Source organism: Panthera onca, chromosome D4 (assembly GCF_046562875.1).
Source record: "Panthera onca isolate mPanOnc1 chromosome D4, mPanOnc1 haplotype 2, whole genome shotgun sequence".
Lineage (NCBI taxonomy): Eukaryota > Metazoa > Chordata > Mammalia > Carnivora > Felidae > Panthera > Panthera onca.
The window spans coordinates 35,566,790-35,579,625 of record NC_138351.1 but is presented as its reverse complement, the minus strand read 5'-3'; the positions used below and the strand labels follow the sequence as shown (position 1 = coordinate 35,579,625).

Sequence of the window (12,836 nt, the reverse complement as noted above, 5' to 3'; positions counted from 1 at the left end):
GGGAGTGAAACAGGTATTAAATGTTGTGGGAAGTAATATTAATGATCATAATGAAATATCTGCTGCAATAGTATGCTTTCAAAAGGGAAAAAGAAAGAAAGAAAGAAAGAAAGAAAGCAACAAAAAACTGGTTCTTGCCAGCTCCCCAGTTCTGCTTTCCCCTTTAATTAACTGATTATTTCAGGGTAAACTGTGAAGGGTCAGAAAAAGTCAATCTGGTTTAGTTAAATAATTTTAAAGTGTATGAGATAAAATTTTACAGAAAATAAAAGTATTTTTTTAATAGTACAGTCTATGCAAAGGCTATCCTATCATCACGTTGCAATAGTAAAAATATAAAAATCAATAGTGGTTGGGGGGTTAGAGAGATCTAAACATAACATAAGTAAATATGATTATTGGTGTGCTTGAAAGTACTTGACTTTTGCCTTCAAAATATAGTAGGATGTCATTGTTTTTGTATCATTTTACCATTGACATTAATCAGTGTTATCCAGTCTAATTGTTAACTTATTCAGATTTCAAGGAGATTATCAGGAAGGCAGGATAGAAGTCTGACTAGGTTGGATGAGTCAGTAATAGTATATAATGAAGCTAAGAGGCCTTAGTTGTCCAGTCTTAGAAGGAAATGTGAAGGCTTTTCTGGAAGCTGGATTCCCCTAGGAGGCTGGAGAAGACCATGGAAGTAGAAATTCTAAAATCAGTCTGAAGCTTTCTGCTCAAACTTTTCCTCTAAATGAGTGTTTCTTCACCCAAATGGCATGTCAGAATCACCTGGGGTATTGAAAAAAAATTAGTTAATACCTGGGCCCCACCCAGACCAGTTAATTCAGTCTTTCTGGGTGGAGCTTAGCATGATGCTCCAGCTTGCTGGTGAGTCCAGGAGCAACTGGAGTTGAGAAGCAGTGTCATATATTAGGGCTTGACATTTTTTTGCAAATTCCCAAGTGATATTGATTTTACTGCTCCATGGACTACAGTTTAGGTAATAGAGGCCTACCAGTCCCCATAAGTTTTTCCACATGTCCCAGGAGGGTCAGTATTACTTGGGAGTAGTTACCTTTTTTCCAAAGATGAAGGGAGTGAAGGAAAGGGTAGAAAGGAGAAAAAGGACATCCAAAAATGGTACATCGTGTAGATTTGTGTAGAATATTCAGTTCCCCACATGATTGAATTTGAAAGGCAATGGAAAAATTCCTGCATTCCAAAATATCTAATCTCATGAAATAATATGATGCCTGAATTTTCAGTATTATAATTCATTTCATTTTAATGCTTTTTAAACTGAATGTACAAATACTATTCTTTGGTACAATTGTTACAAATATAGAGGATCAAGAAAGAGGGGCAGAATTGGCAGGAATCTGAATTTTAATAATCATTCCAGGTGATGTAATCAAGAATGAAGCTTAGAAATTAACATTGTCAAAATGTCCATACTACCCAAAGCAGTCGATAGATTCAATATAATCCCTGTAAAAATGCCAACAGCATTTTTCACAGAACTGGAACAAATAATTCTAAAATTTGTATGGAACAAAATACCACAAAAGCCAAAGCAATCTTTAGATAAAACAAAAAAACTAGTGGTTTCACAATTCCAGGTTTCAAGATATACTACAAAGCTGGAGTAATCAAAATAGTATGGTGCTGGCACAAAAATAGACACACAGATCAGTGGAACAGAATAGAGAGCCCAGAGTGGGGTTTACCCACACTCATATGGTCAGTTAGTCTATGGCAAATGAGGCAAGAATATGCAAAGGGAAAAAGTCTCTTTAATAAATGGTGCTGGGAAAACTGGACAACTACATACAAAAGAATGAAACTGGACCACTTTCTTATACCATACACAAAATTAAACTCAAAATGAATTCAAGACTAAACGTGAGAACTGAAACTAACAATCTTAGAAGAGAACATAGGCATTAATAGACATCAACCTTAGCAATATGTTTCTAGATATGTCTCCAAAGGCAAGGAAAACAGAAGTAAACATAAACAATTCAAACTATATCAAAATAAAAAGCTTTTGCGCAGTGAAGGAAAGCAAAAGACAAAACAAAACAAAAGACAACCTGATAAATAAGAAAATGTATTTGCGAATGATATACCCAATAGGGAGTTAATATCCAAGATATATAAAGAAGTGATGCAGATCAACACCAATAAATAAACAAATAAATTCATAAATACATAAGTAAAATATGATTAAAAATGTACCTAAACAGCCATTTTTTTCAGAGAAGACTTCACAGATGGCCAATAGACACATAAAAAGACACTCAACATCACTAATCATCAGGGGAATGCAAATCAAAACTATAATGAGATATCATCTCACACCTGTCACAAGGACTAAAATCAAGAAAACAAAAAATAACAAGCGTTGGTGAGGATGTGGAGAAAAAGGAATCCTTCTACACTATTGGGGGGAATATAAATTGGTGCAGTCACTGTGGAAAACAATATGAAGTTTCCTCAAATGATAAAAACAGAAATACTATATAATCCAATAATTCCACTACTGGGTATTAACCTAAAGAAAACAAAAAAAATAAGTTGAAAAGATATATGCACCCCTACATTTATTGCAGCATTATTTACAATAGCCACAATGTAGAAGCAACCTAAGTGTCCACTGATAGACAAAGAGATGGGGAGATGTGGTATATGTGTGTATGTAAGTGTATATGTGCATGTATATATGTACACACACATGTATACATACATATACATAATGGAATATTGCAGAGCCATGGAAAAGGATGATATCTTGCCATTTGGGACAATATAGATGGACCTAGTGGGTATTATGGTAATAATTCAGACTGAGAAAGACAAATACCTTATGATTTTACTACTATGTGGAATCTAAAAAACAAAACAAATGAATAAACAAAAAAAGCAGAACCAGACCTATCAATTCAGATAACAAGCTAGTGGTTTCCAGAGGAAAGGGAGGTGGGGATAGGCAAAATGAGTGAAGGGGAGTGGAAGATACAGGTGTCCAGTTCTGGAATAAATAAGTCACGGAAATAAAAGGCACAGCATAGTCATTGACTATAGTCAGCGATTTTGTAAGAGCATTGTATGATGACAAATGGTAGCAACACTTGTGAGCATGGGCTCAAAAGCCAAAAAGTTTGAATTTGAGTCCCAGAGCATAACTATAGAGAAGTTGAATCACTATCTTCTACACCTGAAACTAATGTAAAATTGTGTGTCAACTATACTCATATAAAAAATATTTTAAGCAAGAATGGAGCTTAGAAGCCATTGTTTTAGACTATACACTACCTTTTTTCCTGGCCTTCTTGTGATATATGACATATACCTCTTCTTTAATATTTTATATGTACAATTCCATATGTTAATAGAGGTCCAATATAACAGCAAAATAACAATAATAGTTAAGTTAGATGGTGCTTACTGTTTTGTTAGGCACTATTCTGAGTGCTTCATATTCTTTAAAACAATCCCAGATAATGTATACTTTTGCTATTGTCTTTACATGTAGGGAAACTGGGAAACAGAATGTTAAATTGCCTAAACTCACATAGCTGATAAGTGGTAGAACTGGGATTCAAACTCAAACTTTTTGGCTTTTGAGCCCATGCTCTACTAAACTACCAACTGTGAATTAATACACATATTCAACAAATGTTTCTGGAGCAGCTTCTATACACCAAGTGCTAGGAATGGATCAGTAAGCACAACAAAATATGTGCCTTTATGAAGATTCCTATCTCATGGGAGATATAGGCTCTTATTTTTAGAAGAGCCAGAATTTTATAAAAGAACTTAGAATTCATGGCAAGAAGACATGAGCTTCAAATGTGATCATTCCATTTGCTTTCTGAGTGACCTTAGCAAATCGCTTTATCTCTTTACTAATCCAATGAAATAATATGAAAGGATATCTAAATGAGTTATTTTCATTACTTACATCATAATTGACTATAATGAAAAATGTTTTGTGTGTATGTATGACTTAAAAAATGTCTTAGTTGAAAGAGATTGATTTCCCCATTGCAATAGACAGAAAGAGCATCATGAAAACACCAGTTATCAGGAAGGTGTTGGGGGGGCAGTTTTAGTGGTGTTGGTATTGGCATTGGTGTTAGTAGGGGGGATGATTGTCATAATTATGGCAATGTTTGAGATGATGAAATTGATGGTAAAAACTACCATTCATTATGCACTTACTGTAGCTCAGATGTTATGCGCTAAACTTCTTATATTATTATTTTATTTAATCCATTTAACAATCCTATGAAGTAGTACAGTTATTGCCCATAATATAGAGCTGGCAAATAAGGGATTAGGAAGTTTAAATATCTCACCCATGTCACATAACTAAATAAGTAATGGAGTCATGCATCAATTATCTCTTATTATGTATAAACTTCCCTAAATCTCATTGATGTAAAATAGCCATTTGTTATTCCTCACGATTGTTACAGGGGGAGCTATTCTGCTTTCCCTGTTTTCTGGGGCCACTTATGTGACTACATTCAACTAGGGTATTAATGAAGTTCTCAGTTTTCCAAGTGGCCTCTCTAACTACATGATAAATCGTCTGCCAGAGGCCCTCCACATAATCTTTCTCTCTAGCAGAATAAGTTAGACTTGCACATAACGTGCAGCTTATTTCCAAGGAGTGTTCCAAAGGACAAGCCCCACTACAAGTGCCTCACCTCGCAACATACTTGCTAAAGTCCCATTGGTCAATATAAACCACATGGTCAAGCCCAGACTCAATGTAGGAAGGAACGAAACAAAGACAAAAATACCTAGAGGCATGGTTCAGTCTCCTATACCAGGTATGGCTAACCCCAAGAGCCGTCGTGCTTTTAATTACTACAGTATATTCCTTCCCTGGAGATATTAAAAGTAACACTGGAAGGAAACATACCACATAGTGTTGTTTAAGAGACATCATAGGCAGACTTGACCTGACCTTATTCCAACAATGATGAGTACATCTAAGTACTCAAGAGGAAATTAATTATAGAAGATTCAATACTGAGGTTCTTTTGAAGCTTCAAAGTTCAAGAATTCAGAGGTTTGGAAGGATCTCTCTATAGTCTGATTACCAAATACAGACAAGGCATAGTTAACAAAGTTGTGAATATCGACACACTGGATTTCTACTCTTTCCCTAATGTAAGATTCTTTTTTCATAAGTGCACATCTGCATGCAGGTGAACAACAAAAGGGTCAACAATGATATTGTGTCTACTTAGATTACCAAATTGCATCTTAGTTGAATCCTCAAGATTGAACCCCAAAGCATACAGACAGGGTCTGAAAGATTCAGAAGGCAAAAGGCTCCTACATTTCCCAATGACACATCTAAAATGTGGAGATGTATCTTTTTTTTTTCAATATATGAAATTTATTGTCAAATTGGTTTCCATACAACACCCAGTGCTCATCCCAAAAGGTGCCCTCCTCAATACCCATCACCCACACTCCCTGCCCTCCCACCCCCCATCAACCCTCAGTTTGTTCTCAGTTTTTAAGAGTCTCTTATGCTTTGGCTCTCTCCCACTCTAACCTCTTTTTTTTTTTTTTTTTCCTTCCCCTCCTCCATGGTTTTCTGTTAAGTTTCTCAGGATCCACATAAGAGTGAAAACATATGGTATCTGTCTTTCTCTGTATGGAGATCTATCTTAATGTGAGTTTGTGAATAACAGGATTTTTAATAGCCTTGTGCCTCAATGGGCCTATCAAAATGAGTTAGATAGAAAACAAATGCCATGCTTATCCAGAACTTTATCATTGTGGTGATCAGTTTTCCCAGTCTGTACCATACAACCCTTACTTAAGACCTAGGAGAATCTAGATTGTCCAATAGCCTTAATAACATAAAGAGTCTTGCCTCACTGCTTTTCAGGCTCTTTTTTTTTTCCCCCTCTAGGAGCTCCACAGAGAACATCTGTCTCTAGGACTATAAATTTGGTACTTTTTACCAGCTCTAAATTTTCTCTATTGCTTAATACTATTAGAGATCAACAGCTTACTCCCATCATTTAGGGACTAACAATGTGGAAAATTGAGTGAACTCAATATGATCACCACTCAAGAGTTCTCCCTGTGAACCAAAGTCTTCTTTAAATTTTGAAATAACTTCCAAACAAGAAGGCAGAAAGGAAAAAAAGTGTGTGTGAGAAAACATGTGTTTTTTTTTTTGTTTGGTTTGTTTTTGTTTGTTCGTTTCTGCTTTTCCTTGGCACAAAATGGAAGTGTAGTTTCCTCTGTCATGACAGGAAGCAGGATCCATTTTTCATGTTATTTCAGGGAGTTCTGTTTTAAGAGTCAATAAAAACTGAATCCATGTTGCTGGAAGAGAAAATGGAAGAGAACTAATGCCCTAATATATCAAATAGGGATTTCTAAGTTGTACCAACAAAATAATTTGGTGCATGTACAAATGAGGATTCATATGTACAAAATTCAAATTTTGTATTTGTAAATGAGATAATTACACAATCAAATAGGTACCTTTGATTAAAGTCATTGTATATGCAAATTCATCACTTGCTAAAGCAGTCATATTTTGGCATGTGCATACATAATTAGTGGTTTCTAATTTAAGGTAATTTTATGGCAGAAATAGTCTTACCTATTGGATCTCATGTTTTACATATTAGCCCAAAAATACTTTTTTCAGTTTAAAAATTTTCAGTAATCATATTACTGTCATTTTATGGATGAAATCTTTCCTTATATCAATAACATTGTAACATATCTGAAAAGTAGATGGATTTAAAAATCAATTAATGGGGTGCCTGGGTGGTTCAGTCGGTTGAACAACCGACTTTGGCTCAGGTCATGATCTTGCGGTTTGTGAGTTCGAGCCCCGCGTCGGGCTCTGTGCTGACAGCTCAGAGCCTGGACCCTGCTTCTGATTCTGTGTCTCCTTCTCTCTCTGTCCCTCCCCCACTCATGCTCTATCTCTCTCTGTCTCAGAAATAAACATAATTTTTTTAATATTTAAAAAAATAAAAAAATAAATAAAAATCAATTAGTCATTTAATGTAGTCTTTTATTTGTCCTTAAAGTTACCCTTAACTTAATGGTACCTCTGACATCTTATTTTCAAGATATTTTGATAAATATCATCTCGCAATCAATAGTATCTTATTACAAACGTCATTTTGTTATCAAAAAGAATAACACACACTTATATTTGCATATTATATATCAGGCACCTACCCTTCACAACTAGTCTGTAAGGCAAATTTACCATGTTTTATAGATGAGGAAAGTGAGGCATAGATGACTCTTCCCGGGGCACACAGTAACTGCATGGCAAGGCAAGAAACTCAGTTCTTGGTAAGACTGTGGCTATGACCCTTACTAGATGCACTATTGACTTTCCTTGAGTCTCTCCTTTGAGGCAGCTGTGATGATCCAGGAAGCTGTAATGAGACCCTACAGGAATTAGCTCATCTCTTGCTTCTCTCCTTTACCCATCATCTTCTTGTATCCATGCAAACTCAAAGCCTTTCCTCTTTTCTTCCCCTTCACCCTCTTGCTTATATTTAAATCTGTCCTCTGAAGACTCTAGGACAGTATCAGACTGGTTACAGAGCCTGGGGAAATTTGGTACAAAATCTTCCTTGACTGGTAGTGGGCTAGTGCTTCAGGGGGCCCAGGGATTTGTTCTCCTATGTCTTTTGATAACCATATTAAAAGCAAAACTCTAAGCATCTGTATGTAAACCTAATTCTGCTTGATTTTTGCTCAAATCCCCCCCCCCAAAAAAAAAGTCTCCTTAATCTTATTCAGAAGGAAAGCCAAATTCTTAGAGTGGCTTTCAAGGTTACCCATGATCTGACTTCCTCTTTCACCTGGTGGTCTGTAATCAGATTTCACCCTCCCTCTGTAATCTGGCTTCCTTTCTCTCCCTGGAATCTGCTAAGCAATCTCAGGCCTGAGGTCTTTTGAACTTGCTTTCTCTGTTCAGAATGCTTTTCCAGTACTATAGCCTGTGGCTTCCCCTTGGGACCCTCAAGTTTCTGTTCAAATGTGAATTTATCACACTGCTCTTTCTCCCACCTCTGCTTCTTTTTATCCCACTTAATTTATCTTCTTTTGCCTCCAGGGCACTTATTCACCATGCTTATTATAAATGTGTTTATTCGTCCAGCCTTTCCAACTATAATCTATATAAGCCATAAGAAGGCAGTGACTTTGAATGGGATGTTCCTGCTATATCCCCAAAAGAGTAAATGTTCAGTAACTAACTAGCAGGAATGAATGAAACAATCAAATGAAGGATGCACACAAGTAAATGAATATTCCAGATTTCTTATCCAAAGATTCCTTACTTAGCTGTTATTAGAATGATTACATGTTAGTATAACACAAATTATTTCTTTACAACATTAATACCCATAAAGTTATATTAACGAGTTTGTCAATGGTTACTAAATGTAATTTTACATGAGACAAACAAAAGGAGGTGGAAACAAAAGTTATTACAATTGAAGAAAAATTATTAGAAACTGTAATCAGAGTTTTATTATTTTGGGGAACTGAATAAAAGCAATTGCTACCATTATACTTACTATGTATCATCCCTATTTTGCATGCTTTACATGTATTATATAATTTAATCTTCACAAAACCTGTAATGGAAGAACTATTATATACACTTCATAAGTGAGAAAACAAAGGCATAAAATGTTGAAGTTACTTGCCTGAAGTCATTGAGAATCCTATGGAATCACATTACAAACTTTACATGTATATATATTTTTTATACACTGTGATTTATTGTTCAATACTAACTCTCCATAATGATCTTGATTAAGGCTCCTACTTTGAAATATTTTTCCCCAATAATGGAAATATTATTGCATTCCTTTATACTCATTATCTCAGAAAGCATGTTTTTAAATTATTATTTCTGAGTATCTCAGAGATTAACCTGGAGAAATGAAGAAATGAATTAGTATGTACATGCTACACAATTTCTTGGTCTAATACCTATAATTACAGGAATAAAAACATTTCATTTTTTCCCTCTTATGGCAGTTTTATTCTGGCATATTTAAGCCTTTCCTGATAAAATGCACTATTTTGAATCATGTTTCTTTATACACCTATAAATGAGAACAAGCCTGAGATTGAAAACTAGTTTTGCAATGAAGCTTTGGAATCCTTTATTATCACTTTCTTTATTACCTAATTGATGCTTAAAACTAAGATAGCTATACATCCTAGTTTATCTGAAAAGTCCCAATTCATGTCTGTTTTCCCAGAATTATTATTAATGTATATAGATAATTATTAATAATAACATGTACTTTCAGTTTCAAAATAATCTCAAAGTTGTCCAGCATAGACAATAAATTTTATGTTCAACTATTTAAAACAGATATGTAATATCTTCAGAAATTTTTTTTACACTGGGTAAAAAAGGAGGAAAGATGAACTCTCCTTAATAATTTTAATTTCATTATTTAATTAAAATCTAGAGGAAAAAATAATACATGCTCATCAAAATGAGACGTACTAGGTCTGGACTATTCTCCCAATTGCTTAGTGGACATTGCCTAAACAAATATGATAATCCAACTTGAATTATTAAAAGAATCAATCTTTAAAAGGATAAAACATTTACTTCATTATTCTAGGTCTTTACTAGATTTCATAAAAACATGTACTGACCGCATTAGAACAGTGGAGGCTGAAAAATCATGTTCCATTTACTGTTCCACCAAACTCATTCAAATGTAAGCCTCATCTTTTGCCATGCTGGCTAGTACAAAGAAAAGAACAAATTCCCAATCATCCTTCACACCTGCATTCACACCCAAAGTCGTCTGTGCCTCTTGGGTTGAACAAGTGCACAGACAGAATGTCTTCTGTGAGTTCTCAGTTTAGCTCTATTGAGACACAAATTCCTGGAAGCCCCAACCTGTATATTTTACATGAAGAGGTTTTCTTTTTTCCTTTAGATAAAGGAAATCTTAGAAGCCAGAGGCAGCTTCTAAGTGTCTTATTATTTCAAAATATTCCTAAGAGCCAACTGTTCACCAAGCTTCAGACCTATAACCTACTTCTGCCTTTGTGGTTTTTTTTTCAGGTTTTGCTCTATTTTGTTTTATTTTTGCATTCAGAGGAGATAATTAAGAAATTAACACAGGGGTGCCTGGGTGGCTCAGTTGGTTAAGCGTCCAACTTCAGCTTAGGTCATGATCTCACAGTTTGTGGGTTCAATCCTTGCATCGGGTTCTGTGCTGACAGCTCAGAGCCAGGAACCTGCTTCAGATTCTGTGTCTCTCTCTCTACCCCTCCCCAACTCACACTATGTCTCTCTCTCTCTCTCTCTCTCTCTCTCTCTCAAAAATAAATAAACATTAAAAAAAGAAATTAACACGGAAATGTTAATCATAATATTTGTATGATTTTTTTTGCATATAAAAGTTTCAATTTTGGGGAAATCAGGCAAGATTTCTTTCTTTTTCTAATGCTTTGCTATTTCAAATGCATTTTACTCCAGTTCATTCCCCTCCTCTTCCCCAGATTCTTACTATAACCAATGCTGTGAAATGTTTGTTAGTCTTTAGTGTGGTTAACAGCATTTTCAGAGGACTGAATTATCTCAGAGAATCTCACCACCACCCTCTGTGAAGCCTCCAGTAAGGCTGTTGCAACCACCATTCTTTTTCTTCACATATACCTTCACTCCTTAGTCTGCTTTATTTGCCAGAGTCTTCTCTTCTAAAATATATTGTTAGATCTGCCAGGGAGATTTGGAGTCTTTGCCTCTTTGGTTCAAAGTGAGGCAGATTAGCAGGTCAACAGCCCTAGGTGATAAATCTCCATGTGGTGCCTGAACCTCTAAGTTGCTTGCCAGAGGCTCACAGATTTCATAGTAGTCATTTAGACAGGATTAGAGAAATCTAGAAGGTTCCTGGCATTGCAAATGTACATTGGAAGTTATCTTTGTGGCTCAGTTTACAAAAAGGGTCTACGTAAGACCAACCCATCTAAGCTCTGGGTAGATAAGCACTTGCTTGTTTTTACTTCTTTAGACTAAGTCTAAAATATTTCCTAACATAAGTTTTTTATCATAACAAAAATAAGGCCACATTGGGTTTCTGAAATCTCTTGATAGCTGTGCCCGAATTTCATGTATAAATATGCAAATGAGACCCATAGTAAGTGGTCATAATTGTTTTATGAGACCACATATTTTAAAGGAGCATAGGATTGGAATTATGGGTTTGGATTGTACTTCTGCATTTACTTTCTGTGTATTTCTGGACTATTTGCTTTAATTACAGGTTGTGTCTTCAAATGGGAAACAGAAATCAGAAGTGACATTCACTCCAAAGTTGTGTAGTTTAAACAGGTGAATGTAGATAAAATGCACAGAAGGATGCCTGTATTAGTGACTTTTCCCCTCACTCAGTATACTGAGAATAGTTATTCTCCTTACCCATATTCATATTCACTTTCACTAAATTTTGTCAAGTCTGGAGGTATACACACACACACACACACACACACACACACACACACACACAGGGCCATGCTACAGAGTAGCTAGAAGCCCTGTGGATGAAATATGTGCTCACTGAAAGAACCAGGAACATTACTTCACACACTTTTCTGAAAATACGTGTGAAAGGATTGGTTTACTGTGATTATTGACCCAGGTTAGGCTTAAAGCAAAGGTGGAATCTACCACCATTTTGAGCTACTTGTATAAAACTGTCTAGAGCTTTGCTTTCCTCTTGTTTATCTCACTTTCCTCTCATTTATCTTACTTTCTGCGATTATGTCTGAAGGCTGTTGATCAAAGAAAAAGAGAGAAAAATCTATATCCTCAGGGAAAAATTGTGGAGAATAGATGTTTGTCTGAAACCTGGCTGTTTTCACAGTGTTGAGTCCAGATGAAAATGGGTGAAAATGCCAAACAATTTTAACGGCTTTCAGACATGAGGATGCTTGCTAAGTGGAGACTGAACACGTGGATTCATTATTTTTTTTATGTAGATATTATGTCTACTTTATGGCATTATGTTGGAAGACCTGTGTTTTGTTCAACCTATGAAATGGCTTGACCCAGTAAATAAAATTCCTAACACCCAGATAACACCTGAGGGAAAAGAATAATGTAAATAATTCAATCCTATTTTAGAGTTTCAGGATGCACAACTGTTTTAGAGAGACTTTATTTTTTAATGTCACATCTAATGTAGACCTTTTTTTTTTCAACTGCCATCAAATAGGAATATTAGTAAAAATCTGAAAGAAAATAGTGACGCATGACAAAAATAGTGATGAGAAAATTCATCATACTAGAAAGTCCAAATTATAATACTTAGTGATCAAGGAGTTCATTTTATTGCACAATATTGGCAAACAACCTACAACTGCAAGTTACAAGAAATAGTAACAACCAGGGTGTAAAAGCAATCAATTTTAAAATGTCAAGGAATCTACTTATTTATTTTCTAGGAGTGAGCTTAATTAGAAAAGTTGTTACAAGTGTCAAGACCCTAGAAGGACAATATTTTACAAGTTAATGGAAATGTGGTGGATTCTTACTGCAAGAACTCAAAAACTTGGCTTCAACATACCAAGTAATCATTGTTGAAATTATACACATATGATGTTTCTACACTGAACGAGCTCTTTGGATAGAACTCTTTGACCCACAGAAATTCCTGGTCTTTTATTCAAATATTGTCTTCCAACATAAAATTTTCGTACCCAAGGTAAAGAGGACACAGATTCTTATAGTAGACAGCATGGAAAATTGAGAAAACCCAGATAAACCTAGTTTGGCAAACATTTTCTATGCT

General features: G+C 35.3%; 1 protein-coding gene across 26 annotated transcripts in view; it reads left to right on the top strand.

Annotated features, from left to right (window-relative positions):
* PTPRD (protein tyrosine phosphatase receptor type D) overlaps positions 1-12,836 on the top strand; it is a 1,372,973-nt gene that overhangs the window by 362,138 nt on the left and 997,999 nt on the right. The gene's annotated exons all lie outside the window — the stretch shown is intronic.